The sequence below is a fragment of the Ambystoma mexicanum genome, chromosome 10 (genome assembly GCF_040938575.1).
Source record: "Ambystoma mexicanum isolate Mex_15411 chromosome 10, UKY_AmexF1_1, whole genome shotgun sequence".
In the NCBI taxonomy this organism is placed as follows: Eukaryota; Metazoa; Chordata; class Amphibia; order Caudata; family Ambystomatidae; genus Ambystoma; species Ambystoma mexicanum.
Window position 1 is genome coordinate 1,031,797,417 of NC_090932.1, and position 17,658 is coordinate 1,031,815,074.

Consider the following 17,658-nt stretch of genomic DNA (forward strand, 5'->3'; position numbering starts at 1 on the left):
GTGTAAACTAGAGACCAGGCACCCTCTGCCAACTATTGGCATAGAAGGAGGAAAGAAAGTTAAACTCAAAAGCGAAATTTAAATAAAATAATACAATCATATACAACGAAGTAGCATATGTGAATGTAGGCAGCACCCCGTCACATGCCATGGCCCGGGTTATAACCAAGTGCCTAAAAGGAAAATACATCGTGAGCACAGAACCAAAGTTAAATATAATGATAAAAAGATTTTTAAAAGCAAAGCGGTGAAGCCGTACCTTAGAAATATTGTGTACGTGCAGTTTTGTCTGTTGGGACCAATGTGACTTTTTCACTTTCTCTCATCTCATTTTCCCCTGAATTCTTGACCCTTCAGTCCCTTCTCTTGCTTTCCTTCTGCTTCACTGTCTTGTCAAGTGTGTATTTGTCCATCTTATCCTTTGGGCCATCCAAAATGTGTAATGTGAGTCCTGTGTGTATTGGATTGTCCTCTGTCCTCTGTCCTCTGTTTCAGGCATGATGCATAGTCTTTCATTGTGTTGGCTTCATGGGAATCTGTTTTACTGTAAGAATGTCACTTATCATTTACTGTTTGTATGTCACTGATCCTGCATCTTTTTGTTGTCTCCTATTACATTGTTTGTACACAGATGCGGCCTTAACTATGTTAATAGCTTCCATGTAACTTGTATCATGCTTAAGTAACCTCTCTGAACCAATTTCTTTAATAAAGAAAGTTTTAAATAAAAAATTTACTTTTGCCATGTCTTCGGAGACATTCAGAGCTTGGGGGCTGAGAAAGGTAATAGCTCCCGTGGCCCTTTGATGCTGAGTTATCAGACAGCACCATAGATTGCACGTGAGTGAGTGTCTTTTGCTTTACCTAATGGAAACCCTGGCTTGATAGATTTAAAAGAGTAAACTGTGATTTGGGGATTGTTATATAAATTGCTTGGCATGGGGTAAGGCACACTGGGCAGAATGCCTTGTGCCACACACCCTTCTTGTAACACAGTGCCGATGCAGTATTAATGCAGTGTTGAGGAGAAATGTGGCAGGAGTTTCAGCTGAAGATGCATTTCCCGTGACGATTTTAGTCTTCAATCCTTTCTCTTAGTCCCTCGTCCATTTCCATCAATCAAGGCTCGTGCTGGAAGTCTTTATATTTGGTTTCTGCTAGTTACCACACTGTTTTAGTTCATTTTGACTGGTAGAAGATGTCGCTGATCATTCCTTCTAGGCATCTGATGATGATTCGACCTATGACCAGAGCAACTTGATACGCCTTGCAATTGACCTTCTTGGGGCAGGTGCTGAAAGCACTGCGGCAACCCTCCGTTGGGCACTACTGTACATGATGACTCAACCGGAAATGCAGGGTAAGTGCCTGAGAAGGTGAACACTGAGGAAATATTCTTGTATATCTTGTTTCCACATGATTTGAATATTTGTTTCATTGGAAGTTGGAAGTTAATCAGTCAATCTAAGTATGGAAGTAGTATTTGGGTTATCTTCACCACAGGGTACCAGGATGTCAGTTTCCTTTGGAACACCGTATACTAGTGTTAAAGTATGTGTGGCTGTTGTCATAATGAGTACCAGGCATTGCTTGCAGACCCAAAGGGAATAATCACCTCATGACATTACAGTATTTACCAAACACCATTCAATAATGGAGTTTAATGAAACCAGGCCTTTCCCATTGCTCCTGCGAGACAGTGTGCACCAATCCCCCTTCATAAGTAATGCAGGTAAAGCAAGCTTCTTGAATAACATTTGAGCGAGAGCACGTACCAAGCACCATTCGCAAAACTAGTGAAAGTAAACCAAGGTTTTGGCATATCCTCTGTCAGTTAGTGTACACCACTGATAAGCAGTCCAAGTAAACCAACCATCTGGCTTGGGTTGGTTTACACATGAAAGGTAAACGTAAGCCAAGTTTCTAGGACAGTCTTCGAGAATGGGGTTCAAACCATGCATTTTTTATTTACTGTGTTAGAGTTCAAACAAAACTTTTCACATTATTATATATATAAAAGGAAAACCGAACAGAAAAATGTATTAATACAATACAAATCAATACATTAATATGACAAACGTTTATAGCCAGATTTCAGCTCTGCCAATTATTCATCAATGCTAATATTAAAGATATCTGGCTACCAACTGTTCAGTCTCCAGAAAGTATTAGTTCTTAAAGTGCATAAGTGTGCAAAAACCTACTCAAATGTTTAATTTGCATTGCTTCCAATGTAACAACGCAAGAAGACATGTCTTGAGATTTCCTTTTCTCCCATCATCCCACAAATGTAACCGTTTCTATGTTCCTTTTCCATGCCTTTCCTAGGTGCTAAGGCAGGGGTCTGCAACCTTTGGCTCGTCAGATGTTTCGGACTACAATTCCCATGATATCTGGCTATTGACTATGCTGGTTAGGGAGGATATTCTAAACCATCTGAAGAGCCAAAGGTTGCTGACCCCTGGCCTAAAGTCTCCAACGTTGGTAGTAGATTAAAGTGCAACAGCATAAAGACCATTTGCAATTCCCTACTAGAAAATATAATAAATATATATGTGATTTTATGAAGGTGAATCTATGATGAATAAACACCAACCAAATCGTGTTTCTAGAACACTTGTTTGTGGAATGTCCACATTTACATTCCCTCTGTATGCAATATTTTGCACATGTTACGTATGATGTAATGATTGTAATAATCTATTGACACACACATTTTTTAGAAGGATTTTGAATGGCAATCATCTTGATCTATTGCAGTCATTCATTTTATACAATTAATTTTAGGGATCATTTTATGAGTGTGGCTTTACTTCTAATGAATTAAGATGCAACTCATGAATATCTGTAATCTGATTGTTTAGCTATTGCATATTTTGCAAGGGTTCTGCTCTTTACGTATTGTGGACATTTTGAAAGGTTTATAATACGATAACAAAAATATATACATGGCTATAATCCAGCATTTGTTTTTTTCCATGTAAATGTTGAAAATATAATTACTAGTCCAATTCCCAAACTTTTCTAAAACTGTTTCACCATAATGCAAATTTGAAAGGACCGTACATTGAATTATTTCAAAATATTTCTCATTATAACTACCAAACCCGCTTATAACAACATTATTATTCTCATTTAGTATACCTCGGTTAATGATGGTCATTAGTGTAGCTTCAATTGATTTGCATATATTCAAATACAGCATTCCGCTATATATCATTGCCCAGGTAGATAGCTAGATAACACCCAATTCTAGGCATATTCTATGTACTGGAGTACTCGTCAAAGACCTAATGCCTGGTGCCAAAAGCAGCACCTTACTCAATTGAACCATAAGTAACTCAGTTTTAATTCCATAGCATACAATATTATCAATGTCTTGTTTTGCGTATAGGGTATTATAAGGCATTTCAGAATGAAGCTCCTAAATCTATTGGGACACCATGTATAGTTGACATAGTGGTGTTACTTTTTGAGCAACGTTCTTTTTTTCGAACGTCTTCATTTTTAATATTTCTGAAGAGAGCACCCAAAAAAATTAAATTCATGTACTTCATCTTACCCAATTGCCATTATTTTGGTACTTTATTCCTCCTGGTGTTAAAGTGTACAATTGTTGTTTTAGTAATGATATTTTTAAAGAAATCTTTATTGAACATGTATTAATAGCATTAATGGCTGTAGCCAATCCAGCAACAATGTGGCCCATAAAGACTGACTCATCAGCATTGTGGCGTGATAGAGTAAGGAGGCTGGCAAGGTTTTCACATTTTGGCTATCGACTTGTATTAATAATTCAAAGAAAGTAAGCCCATCTTTCCCTATCTCTAGAGGGGGTGGTTCCTGCCTCAACAGAAAATACTTGGGTGCTCATCAGAGTGTCCGTCAAAACCAAAATGGTACCGTCCTCTGTCCAAGACAACTATTCTATCCCTGACACTAAGAAATAAACCACTCAAGTTCCAGGTTCTTCTTAACAACAACACCAGGAGATTGTCAGTCTCTTGAAAAAGGGTCTGTTTTACCAAAAGCACTAGGACCAGGAGAATGATTCCCTTCTCCTGGTCTACTTTTCGAAGTTTTCAAGACTGATCTTTGCTGTTCTCCTGAACAGGTTTTTAAAAGTGCTTTTACTTCCTCCAAAGTAGTAAGGAAGAACTGGGTTAATATTTTCTCAATTCTTCTTCTTACTGTTGATACCCTTTTAGGGACACTTGTTTCTTGACTACAGGGGAGATTGCTCATGAATAGCTCTTGGTACTTTTTCTTTCTTTCTTGCAAGTTGGATTTCCTAGCTTGACGAGGAAGTTCACTCCCAAGGCACTCCTGACATTTAGGACTATTGTCACCACTGTGACGAGGTAAGTTTACTCTTGATGTATTCTTTACTCTGAAAGATGATTGATATTTAGGGAGACTAATCCTGTGAGTCTCTTGCCCTTTTCCTCCTTGATCATCAGCACCAGTGTGCCGGCTTCTAAATTCAATGAATGCTGGACTCTTGGTCTTTGGAGTATCGCTGTAACAAGGGAGATCACTCCCGAGAACCCCTTGACTCTTGGTTCTCTGGGTATCACTGTGACAAGGGAGATTGCTTTCAAGGCAGGCACTGTTCTTTTGGCTGTCCCCCTACCAGCCTTTTCCAGCTCCTCCCGTTACCTTCTGTTTGCTTGGGGCGGTTTACTGGTTCTTCCTGGGGTGTTTGGTCACCTCTCTCTCTCCAAACGCCAACGCCGTCTTCCTCGCTGCTTCTCAGCATTCGCTGCCTGCTCTGCAGGTTTGTGTCTCTTGCTGCATTCCCCGCTATACCTCTGTGGGTGGCTGGGTCTCTTGTTTCCGGCGCAGAGGACCGAACGGTCTACCTCCGTGAGGTCCTGCCACCTTGGACTCTTTCATCTGGACAACGAAGGACTCCAGTAACTGTACTCAATCGTCCTCTCGATCGGGGACTCGCTTCTCAGGATCACTTCTTCCTGCCCGGGATCTACAGGCTTCACACCCAAGTTCCCTCTCTTCATCAAGTACTTCTTCTATTTTGATTTTATAACTGGGCCAGTGTTGGGTAAGATGTTCATAATTATCAAAATTCTTCCTGACCTGTGTCAAACCCAGAACACTTTGCTTGGACTTGGTGATTATATTTCTTTGTTCCTAGGTGAGTGGGAAACTTTTTCCCCTCCCACCTAGTCTTTAACTCTTTTTATGGGTGAACTTTGTATCTCTCTCAATAGTGTGTGATTGGAGTTATAGTTTTCTATAACATTTGGGCTTAGGCTGGGTTGGCCCTTTGGGCTTCCCTTTTTAATTTCTCGTGTTACCTCTTGGGTGTACTACTGTTCCCAAGAAGTAAAGTGGGATTCCCATCCCCTTTACATTTATTTTAGTGAGCCAGCACACTCCACCTTATGGGGAGTGCTGAGGAGATACAATGTATCCCCTTGCTTACTTACCTGATAACATTTTTGTAGCATTTTTTGTTACAATTACAAGTTAACTTGAATGGCAGGTGACAGTGAAACTACTTTTATGAGTTTTAGTCATTATTGTTACTCGCAGGCTGTCAAATCAGCTAAGGTAATGCACAGGAGAGTCACCATTCTGCTACAATGGTGGGCTCCTTCTTTTTGCACCACTTCCTATTTGCTTATTGTTACTTGGGTCTTCTTCTGCCGCCCGAGGTGGGATAGACCCTGGTACCCTGGTTGAAGTTTTGTCTTTGGTGGGAATTCTTTGTATTCCCCGCTGAGGCGCCAGAGGGTCTGAGATGGCTGGAAGCAAGGGAGTCCAGCGGCGGTCCCAGGGAGCCCTGGCTGGGTCGCCATAACTCCCCAGAGGGAAAATCTGCAATGCAGCCCAGCCAGAGCTTTAGGATGGCTGGGGGTGATGTTACTGCCTTGTGTGCCTGTCTCCCATGTGGGTCCACTGTCCCCATGTCCAGTGGCGGTCCCAGGGAGCCCCGGCAAGGTTCCCATCCCTCCCTGGAGGGTAAATCTGTAAAGCAGCCAGTCCAGAGCTCCAGGATGGTCGGGGTGAATTCCCTGGCCTTGGGTGCATGTCTCCCATGTGGGTTGACCATCCCCCAAGTCCAGCGTCAGTCCCAGGGAGCCCTGGCAGGGTCACCATCCCTCCCCGTAGGCAAAAGCTGTGACGTCCAAACCTCTGCAGCCTTTTGTCTTTCACCTTGCCTGAAAGGAACCAGTTCCTACTGGGGAGCTGGCTGTCCTGATTGGACAGCCAGACCGCACCTTTCTGTAAACCTCAGTAAGAGTTTGCAGAAGTTGTGCTGTAGTTCCTGATGACTACTGTGATCCTGGAAGCTGCTGACAAGTTGATGACTGGAGCTGAATCCGAAGAGGAAGATGAAGAAAAGATGTCTGTAGCGATTTCCAGTGACCGGAGAGCCTGCTGTGTAACCGGAGCCTGATGTAGCCATTACTTCCAATCGACCTGGGGGTCCCGAATGCAATGACTCCTACCCAGAGGCTGGTGGGATCCACTAGACTTGAGCAGACCTGAAAAACAAGCCATCCCTTAACATGCTGTGACCTTGCTGGGCTGTTAAACGCCACTAACCGTTAGGAGTGTGGGGATTGCTTTTGTGGCCATAGCCAACAGGACCGGATGAATAGGCCCTGGCGTCTTTTTGGGCCCCCGTAATACATTAGCCAGAAGTCTGGGGGCCTGTGTACTGTGCTGCATGTGTAAAACTTGGGGGCTTATAAGGCCCAACTCTTTGACGGTTGGAGACACTGGCCGAGGCGATGGCAGGTGCATGAGAATCCTGAGTTTTCCCAGGCCGCTGAGGTGAACCTGCGGTCTGTTCCTTTGAAGAGCAGAGATAAGCGACAAGCGGGGAAACATGGTCAGGCTGGTTCCCCCAGCAGCGGCGGCAGTGACTACATTACAGTCCCGGTGCGGCGTGACTGACGGTGCTCTCCCAGGCTGAGTTAACGTAGCGCATCCTTCACCCGGAACGCCTCCCGGGGGTCCGGGGCTTCAGTTCAGTACTCATCTGTTTTTTTAACAAACTGTAAACAGCATTCTGATTTGTGTGTGAAGTCAACACATGTTCTCTCCATTGGGGGAAACATTTATAGAACATTGGGTCGTGTAACTTGCATTGTTGTCCTTGAGCTCACCCTTTGTTGTTTTCAATTCATGCTATCTATGCTGACATTTACGCTTAACATTTCATACGTTTGTTATGTTCATTTTGCTCATGAGTTTCTCATGTTCACGTTGTTTGTACTGGGAAAACCATCCCACATTCCATGATGGTTGGAACATTTATTATAGGTCATGCTGGAGTTCCAACTCTGTGCATATGTTTGGGTAGGAGGCGAACCATGTTCTGGGTAGGAAGAGTCAACAGGGTGAAATAGGCACTGGTGGTACAGGATAGGTTACTCTAGTGTGCATACAGGTGGGTATATGTGCGTGTGTGGAGCCACAATAAAGAGTGGCAAGGTAGGCAGGAATCTTTCCCTAAACTCCCCCATGCCTATCCAGGCTATGTATCCTAACCCTCTTTCCGGTTTTCCTCAAAACCCCCATACCTATCCACAACCTCTCCTAACCCTCTACCCCTCATGGGCTTTTACATGGTCCCCTGTAACTTTGGAGATCAGGACCCCGTGCCAGTCAAGGTCGGAGGGGTCGTCCCATTTGGCTTCTGTGGTTAGGGAGGGGGTGTCGATGCCCGTCCCTTGGTTGTGACACCAGGGGACCTCGAGCCTGAGTGCGGTGCAATGTCTTCCGAAGTCCAAAGTGTTTGCGAGTTTGCCCATGCCGGTCGCCCAGGCTTGATGCTGGAATGCATATAGAGAGCATTCTGTGAAGCCCCTGAACACTTTTAACTAACTTTGAAGCTAATACATACTTGTTGAAGAAGATATCCTCTGGAACTGTGACTTTCCTATACCTGAACCCTATCCTGACCTGCCTACAGCTGGCTCCTAGACCACTAGTGTCCCTCTTTTGCCTCTAGGAAATCTCATGCTCTAGACTATGGAAGGACGTTGATGATAAGGCTTCTGTCTTGAAAATATAACAAGTGTTGAAAGTACTTACTTGTAAAGAAGTTAGTGTCTTAACTGTATCTCTGTAATAGGATATGTTACAAAGTTTCTAAAAGTTAATACTTAACTTTAAGTTGCTTGTTGCTCTTTTAAAAAGTATAGCAGTTATTATACTAGCTTTGAATTTTGGTTCACACTTCTAAAAAGTAATAGGGTTGGTAGTGTTTTATCATTTTGTACTCCGGAGACCCCCGTGAGGCTCGTAGAGCCGAGGTTTGCCCCAAAGTACTTTAAGACGAGATAGCTGCACCCTTGAGATGTATGGGGGTGCAGATGTATTACTCCAACACCAATCAATAAGAACAACTCAATGGTTTGGCAAAGGTAGTCCATTTAATGAAAAGTACAAAAAACGGGGAGTCATGGAAATCAGCAGTGATGCGATCGTCCTTCTCGCTTCAACTCCGATGAACTTCATGAAAATCATAGCATTTATCCTGAAAACTCGTCATAATTGATGTATGACACTCAAAAGTTGATATGCAATTCTATTGGTTAGGAAAAGGTAACTTTAATATAGGTACTATAACTGTATATGGTAACAGAGTGAGGGGATTGGGTAAACACTGTCAGGTGGGCATCTAAGCCCTTCCTTCAAAAATGACTACTGTAGACGTCACTAAAAGTACGACGTCCCATGGGTTCTACTAACTATAGGACCGTAGATTATCTGGTCCATTGTGATTGGGTTGGCACCAACCCATGCATAAATTTCCACTTTGCTTAGCAGCACGCAGAACGGTCAACCAGGTGCAGGGTGCCCTCTAGTTACCAGGCCTTCCTCCAATTAAGGTTACAATCAATCATCACTTCAGCAACTATGTGTCAATTATTTTACTGTGGTTGGCCACAAAACTGCATCTTCTGTCTGGAAAAGTTCTGATAGCTCTTCCTGGGCGGATGCCAAGCGTATGTGTGAGCCCGTGCTTCTCCTCGATCGGCTGGTCACGTGCTTTCCACACCGTGAATTTGTCTAGTTTCTCTCAATTTGTGTAATTGATTCCTATTCAGCTTGCCACCTGCCTACGGCTCCTTATCTCGACCTTTCAGAGACAGGATATTCTGTTCTTAAGTTTCAATTATATGTAGCTACTGTTCGTTCCTTCGATTGGTATGACCTTGGCTCTCCTGGCACGAGTTGCAGCTGACGAGTTTTGATTCAGTCGTCTCTTCTCGTTTTGCTAGAATATGAATCTCTGCTAATGCGGCCTTTAGTAACCTGGGCTGATTCTGCTTTTCGTGCAAAGTGGAATCGCACTTCTAATACTGTGCTTCGTTCTGAGGTAGATTATGTATAACAGCGCTTGCCGCGCTATTCTTCTACTTAGGATAGCAAGCCGCATTGTTTTCTTAGCTTTCTTGCGGTTCCAAGCATATGTACAGGTGTTAGCTGGTTGAATATCTTCATCCTGTTTACAGCTTAAGCTTCTTTGTATTTCAACATCGTTCTCCCCTTCTAGGTTCACGATATCCTTATTCGTGGCGTTTCGTCCCTGTGTGTCATTCTTGGGTCATCATTTCTTCTATTTGTACGTTAGCCCTGGTCCTTGTGACGTCCCCATTCGTCTTCCATTAAGACCTTTTTGGTTTCTTCCGGGACTGTACTTAGGCAATCTTCATTTCATCTCATTTGCTGGTAAGGTTTCCTTAATGGATACCTTACTTTCCATGGTTTTCTTGGTGTCGGTACTTCAATAGGTGTTGCTCTATTAATAGGTACTGGGCAGAGCCCTACTGCGGCTCTCTGCTGATTTATTTGCTCATCATACTTCACATATCTTGGTGTGAACGTTCCTAGCACTTCAAAAGGGGTGAATGGAGTGCAGGCTTTATTTGGGACCTCCTCTACACCCCCCCCCTCTGAGCGATTCATCGACCACTTTCACCTCCGTCTTTGGATTCATCTTACTCGGTTCTTCTGTATTTATATTCACTCCATCGCCTGGGTTCATTCCTTCTTAATCTTCTGGGTCGATACATAATGGTTTTAAAAAGTGTCTCTTTGGTGTCCATATTTTTATTACTCCTTCCAGGCTTCCTGCTGTCCTTACATGTTTGTCTTTATTCCATGTAATTAATTGACATTGTCCATTTGGGTTACAGTAAACCCATCTTCCCACATAATTTCTGTGTTTCCTGGGATAGAGAAACTTTGTTCCTTCTGGTGTGTGAATACTGGTCTTCAGAAAGTCTTCTTTCTTCATCAGTTAGGTCCTTGGGCTTCCATCCTGGCTTGACATCAATCATGATCTTCATCTCTATGGCTTTTTTCGCAGTTTTCTGGCACTGAGAGATTATTATCTTGATGACACAAAATCCTAGCAATATCGTCACTAACAGGGCTCCCAAGAGCTTGAATGCATCTGCCATCCATTGTGGAACCCATGAGAACTGTGATCAAAACCAGCTTGTCATCATCAACTTCGTCAGTTTCATTGATTATCTGGTTTTGCAAGTTTGTTAACATACCAATGGCTTCAGTTAAGGTTCCATTCTCCTCATCGTGAGACGGTATGAATGTGCAATATGATTCTCCAATTTTTGCACAAACTCCTCCATCCCTGGCTGTGATCATGTCAAGGACATATCTGTTCTGGAGAGTCATCAGTCGGCTGGCTCTTAATTCTTCCTTAATCGCATTGAATCCTTTTATGGTTGTGTTGATGGTCTGCAGTAACTCCTATCTGGTTATCTGCAACCATTTAGGATTTACTCCAACTTGGATTCTCGGCATGAAAATCGTTGTGAACACTGATGAGGTGGGGCTAAACAGCCTGTGTTCAAATGGGATTGAATGAAATGCTTCTTCTGATTAGGCAGAGAAGTAATTCTCTCTTCATTCGGGTGATCAGTTCCACAAATCTCTTCTTCCTCAGGTGAGCATCTGCTTTCGGGAAACAGTCAATATTCAGGTCACTTTTCGGGATCACCAATTCTGGAACGTGGACATTTACTATTGTGCATATACCTCCCCATTTCTTCGGTAGTCTGATGTATACTTTGGATCCACATGCCCAATAATGATCCATAATTACTGCAGTCCCATGAACCATTCCTGGAGCATCAAAAACTCATCCACAGTTCTTATTCTCTCCCATTTTTCTTGTGCCATTATTCCTGAATCAGAACTTTGGGCTCTCCAGTGGCACTATCTGTAAGGGTCCATCTGTCTTCGACCCATGTCAGTAGTTTTGCAAGTTTTAGCCATAATGGCTTGCAGCCATTCTGCACGATGTCAACAGTTTCTTTGTAGAGTCCAGTGATTACCCAGGCTCTACAAATCACCACTCCTTTCTCCCATCCATCTGGTGAAAGCACTGTTCCTCAAATCTGCATTTGGGCTCTGTTCTTCCACTTTCGGCTCTGGAGTTTTCCCTCTGACATTTAGTCTCGGGTTCACTTCCCATCTTATTCCTGCTCCTTTAACTCCAGGCTTCTCGTACCTGATCACATGGTTCCTAGTATGAGCTCTGTTCCTTGTCTTAATGTCTTGAACATAATTGTCTTCATCGGGATAGGCTATTTCAGTTGTCCATATTAGGGATGCGTCACTTCCCATGAACTGGCCTCTGGTTTTGCACATGGCTACGTGTGAAAGACAGTGTGCTGTCTGGACATCAATTTCTATAGCTACGAAGATCTTGGACTTCCCCATGCTGTATGGTAGGAGTGCACAAACCAAGCATTCCCTTTCTGAACTTCGTCTTCCAACTTCCTTCATGTGCTGGTACCAAATGTTTCCCAGATGTGCTGTGCTGTCGAGGTAGTCGTTTAGTTCATTGTCATCTCCATACATGCTTCTCTTGATTCTTAGTGTTTTCTTGTAGTTTGCTAAAACTAAATCCCAGATTGCATTTGTATGGCTGTTTCTTGCTGGAGGATTCTCGGGTATCCTGGTCCATGGTGCAGGCCTCCTCATCTGCTCCATTTGAGTGGATAATAGTCTGGCAGCTCTTTCCTTCTCTTCATACATCTTTCTTTGTTGGGCTAGAAATATTCGTATCCATTCTGGCATTGGCCTAGTATATGGTTGTACTGTGGAACTGGTACTTGTCCCTTGTGCTGGAATATATATGCTTAGCAATACAGTCTCTGCAGTTTTATTCTTCAGTTCCTCTTGTATTTTCCTTGCTTTGGCTAATGACGGCCATACTGCGTCTACTATTAGTTGTGCTTGTGAGATCTTCTTTGAGTTCGTCTTTGTCTCCATCAGTGTTGTCTCAGGAGTGTTTGTTATCCTATCCTTTCAGTTGGTTTCTTCTCTGATTCTTCTTGTCTTTCCACAATGTCTGTTGTGGAGTTTCTTATAGTGTGCAGTCTTTTCTTCTTTAATGCTGTGGATTGTGGTTCTGCAGTCATTGAAACTAGGCCTGTTACATGTGCATTCAGTGTTTGTGTGCGTGTGGTTGTCAAAAATCTTTCACTCCTTGCCGACCCTGTCTCCGGCTTTTCTTTTTGTTTGTTAGCACAAATGTGTGTGTATCATTGCTAATCACATCCATTTTAAGTTCATTCACTCCACCATCAGATCTTCTAGGGACTGGAATGACTTTGTAACGTCTGGGTGCTTTTGTGGGTTTCATACGTGCATCATTAGGTGGGTGCACTGGAATTGGAACTCTTTGTGCACCAATAAAAATGTTAATGACAGTAAAACAATGATGAATATGATACATAGATACATTATGCCCCTGTATGTCAGGCGGCAGCATTTACTTCCAGAGAAGCGTGGTTGTCCATCCTCCTGCGGGAGGACCAGATTGCTGCTCTGGACCACCATCTCGATCATTCGCCAAATGTCAATTTTATTTTATTGTATTCCCTTAACCAATATTGTCTTTTGAGTTCTGTGTTTGAGTGTCAAGTGCTCCACAAGTGCCCCCCCCTCTTGCGGATGATGAGTTGTCTCTTATCTGAGGATACAGTTTCTTTGCTAGACTATGGAAAAAATCAAATCAACTAACACCTCACTAAGTCTTTTACTGTGCATGTTCAAAGTCAGTAAGTTCCCAGTCCACTCCTTGGATTTGCTTCAGTCCTGAAGACCTATTGTACGCTGGTCAATATGAAGAGTAAGGACAGAATAATAATGAAATGTAATGAGTGAAGTTCTTGACACTGCTTCCTCAATCTGTCCCTCGGCGGAAAGCTTTTTAGAATCTCCTCAGATAGTTCTGTTGATGGTTCGAGAGCTCTATCTGTAACACGATTCTATGTAAAAGCATGCCCATCTGTGAAACATTAGCTGGATCTCTGAATGTGAGGACGTCAACATCGATCGGTCTCCCCACTAGCTCTGGAAAGTCAGTGACTAGATGAAAAAGGACATTGTGAGCTAACCTGCTGTCTTCTAGTTACAGGGACATCCGTCCTGTCTTGATGAGGTTCAGGATTGTATACTCTCTTTAATGTAAACAATGTCTGCACTGTCCGTTCGCGGGGAGTGCAACTAGAATGACAATTCTATTTAGGAGATGGCTTAGGTGTTCTGTATTTGCTGGATCTCGAAGAAACGTGAGTGTATCTGTTGTTCTTTTGATAAGAGTTGGACAGTCTTCAATTATGCGAAAGAACAATGTGTTGATAAGCTCATTTATTTCCGTCGGTGTTTCAGACATTTGGTTCCTTCTTACTGTACTGAGGAAGTAAGAGAAATTGTTCGGCAATAAAAGTAAGCAGTCTTCTTATTGTCTTTACGTTTTCAAGATCTTGAAAAAAGTCAGTGACATTGGTGAGCCTCCCTACCAATGACGGGTATGATCTTAGCACTATATCAAAATAGGTGACCACATCCTTGGCGATGTCGCTACTGCATGCCACCATAAGTGGTTTTGAATAGGGTCTCGGTATGGAATGAGTCGGGATACTGTATTTGCTTCCAATGTAAGTGTCCTCGGTCAAAATTTGGCATATTTTGTTCTCGTCAAGGCTTAAGTGTGCCTCAATTCAATGTTCAAAGTTCACAGGCTATGTTGTGGCTTATGCGTGCAATTCTTCTTCTTCACCCTGCAACTAGGATGCACAGAGTGTTCATCTTTTATGTCCTTATCCCCTTTGTTTAGAGGAAGTGTCCAATTTAAGCCACACTTTGCAAAAGTTCTTTGTCTTTGTCTGGCTGGTCATGCGTTCTGCTTTCTCATCATGGATCTCGTCTGCCCTTGCTGTGGTTCTTCCCCACCGCTCGTCGATTCCTCTCGTTGGGGTGCAGGCAGGGGGCCTTCTCCGATGTAGGGTTTGATATCGCCGAGAAACATCCATGCTCTCCTGCCTTGTAGTTTCACTGCGGATGGAGTGCAGTCCTCCACTGTGAAAGGACCGTTAAATCTTGGCTCGTCCCACTTTTTCCTTGTAAAATTCCTTACAAGGACAGTGTCTCCAGGGAAGATGGATGGAAAACAAAGTCCTTGAGCTGCGTCTGTTGTAGTATCTCCTTCTGTGTTCCGTGCTTTCCTGCACCCTTTTCGTCGTCGCTGCAGCTAGTCTGAAATTACAGTAAGGCAAGATGTTATGCAGTGCAGATAGTTTTGCATCACAGATCCTAAAATTTCTCCTGTTCAGTGGGCATCACATCTAGCTCCATCTCGGGGTGTCCAAGGAGTTCTCATTCTTCCTGTGGCTATCTTGTGTGGCGTAAGATGATGGTCAGAACCGGGCTGGTTCCGAAGTGCATACAGTGCCAAAGGAAGACAGTGCAACCATCCCTTTCTTAGATTTAGCTTCAACTTGGCCATCCTTTCCTTTAACAAGCCGATGAGCTTCTCACAGATCTCGTTACCTTGCGGATGATACGGCGACGAGAACTTTTGCTTTATACCAAGCAGCAAGCTAATCTGTTCAAATATTGCATTAACAAAGTGAGGGCCATTATCTAATCTCATGACCTCGCACACAACCCACCTGGGGAACACCTCTCGCACAAAAAATGTGGCCACACAGGTAGAGTCTGGATGTGTACATGGACCTGCCTCAATCCATCTAGAGAATGGACACACCACAACAATTAAGTATATGTACCCATTGCATACTTGAATCATGTCGATGTAATTGACATGTAAGTGCTGAAAAGGCCCATTTGGCCTTGAGATGACTCCTCTCATTACTTTTAATATGTGCCCAGCCGTGAATTGCTGGCAGATTATACAGTTCACTATAAAGAATGCAACGTGCTCAGCTAAATTCAGTATGAACCAATCTTCAGCGAGCGTTGCTGCTAGATTCTCTTTTGTCATGGCCGCCGGATAATGTAACTGCTCCAGCGCTATCTTTAGTAGGGCTACAGGCATTACTGGTTTACCAGTGCTGTCTTGTCACCACAAGCTGTCCAAGGGGTTTAAAGAACACCCTCTGTTTCCAAATATTCTTTTCTTCCTGTGGTGCCTCCTCTTGGAGTTCCATTAGCTGTGTTTGCCCCAAATTACTGTAACTCTCAGGTGCAGTTCGTGTAACCATCATCCACTCGTTGGAATAGGTAACTTCAACCTCCATGATAGTCTCACATTTGGATGCCATACGTTTGGCTTTCGTGTCTGCGGCTTGATTTCTGCATGAGATCAAATCTGTCCCTTTCGTGTGGGCGAAGCATTTCACAACCGCTATGCCCACTGGGAGCTGTAGTGCCTTGATCAGCCTGTCCAATAAGGCTGCGTGCTGCACTGGCGTGCCATCTGCTCGGAGGTAGCCCCTCCTTTTCCAGCGCGCTAAACCTGCGTTCACTGTCGACGTCACATAGGCAGAGTCACCGTACACTGTTACTTTCTGGTCTGCGTGATTCTCAATGGAGAGTATCAACGCCAATAATTCTGCAGCGTGTGCTAATAAGTACTCGAAATTCTCCATTTGCTGTGTGCTTCACCACAGCAACGCCAATATATCTTTGTCCGTCACTTTGATCGATTCTTGAAGACCTGTCAATGAAGACGATCTCTCCTACTGCTGAGGCATTTTCTTTCACCTTGGGGATTTCATCATAGAATTCCTCATAATTTGCACAGTCATGTGTTGGCTCTCTTTCAGTGGCTGGCTCTACTATAAACATAGATGGGTTCACTATCTTACATCTGACTACCTTTCTCAATGGATTTGATATGATCACTTCATAAGCAGAAGATCTCTGAGATGTCAATGTGCCCTTTGGTTTCTCTAGAATGGCAAATAGTGAGTGCTCGACGTACAACGTCATGGAGCATCCCAATCCAATGGTTGTAGCCTTTTCTATGGCGAACGCTGTGGCAGCTAAACTTTGTTCACACGGGAAATTACCTCTCATTACTGGGTCCAAATTTCCACTATAGTACGCCAGGGGCTTGTACCCCAATGTGGTTCTCTGTGTGAGTACTGCCGTCATAACGCTGCCATTCGTGTGTGAGAACAGATAAAATTCCTCTGCATAATTGGGGATCCCTAGAACTGGTGCTGTGCAAATAGCTCTTTTGAGTTCAGCAAATCCTTTCTCCATGGTGTCAGACCATTCAATCTTTTATTTCGTTACTTGGGCCTTCTTTATAGCCTGAAGTAAAGGCTTGGTGTATTAGCTATAATCGAAGACACGTGGCCTAACGTAATTGCATAGGCCTAGAAAACTCTACATCTGTTTTATCATATGTGGTTTAGCCGTGTTCAGTATGGCTTCAGCCCTTTCTGGGGTCACTCTTTCCCTCATGTGAGATCAGCTGTCCTATGTACAGCACTTCTTGACAATATTGTAACTTCTCCTTGTCAACCTTATATCCTTTCTCAGCCAGGATAGTCAATAGCTGAACAGAATCATGCCTGCATTGTTCTTCTGTTGTGCTGCAAATTAGGATGTCCTCCACATATTGCAGGATGACACTTTTTAGTGCAATATTGCTCAAGTCCATCTGTAGGACTCTGTTAAAAATAGATGGATACTCACACTACCCTGAGGTAGTCTTGTTCTTTTCAGACACATCTGTCAATCAACGTGAAATATTTTGCCTCAACGGGTATATTACATAGAATTGTAGAAGGGTTAGGGACTAAAGGGAACTCTGCCTCAACAATATCATTTATTGGCCTTGGATCGTGGATTAGCCTCCAAGGCCCTCCCTTTGATTTTTTTGATTGGATAAACCGCAGTATTGCATGACAACTGATGTCACTAAAATGCCCTGTTCCATCATTGCAGAAATTGTCTTAAAAATCCCCTCATCTGCCTCTCTGGACATGGGGTATTGTCAAGCTTTTGGTAGAATTGTTCCTGGTTTCAGTTTAATCTTCACTTCTCCAACCTCCTTCAAGAGGCCTACGTAATAGGGTCCTGTAGTCCATACTGAGACAGGCACTTGGGCCATGTCGTCATCAAAGTATTCAGGATGGTTTCCTGCCAACATCATTCTCTGAGGTACTTCTCTTTGGATCATTTTTACCCAAAAGGTGAGGCTCACTTCCACCATTGTCTCTCCCATATCTGCTTGTTGTTCAAACAGATCGTCATTGGTGATGTCAGTCAATTGATATTCTTCTTAAATGGCAATTACTGCGCACCATTGTCGGCCTTCGCTATCATAACCGTCAATCAAGGTCACCCTCCCTCGTACTGCAGCTGTGTGTATCATCAAGG

At 43.4% G+C, this 17,658-nt stretch overlaps 1 pseudogene; it reads left to right on the forward strand.

Annotated features, from left to right (window-relative positions):
• The window catches only part of LOC138491965 (cytochrome P450 2J4-like), a 207,522-nt pseudogene that overhangs the window by 106,628 nt on the left and 83,236 nt on the right, over window positions 1-17,658 (forward strand).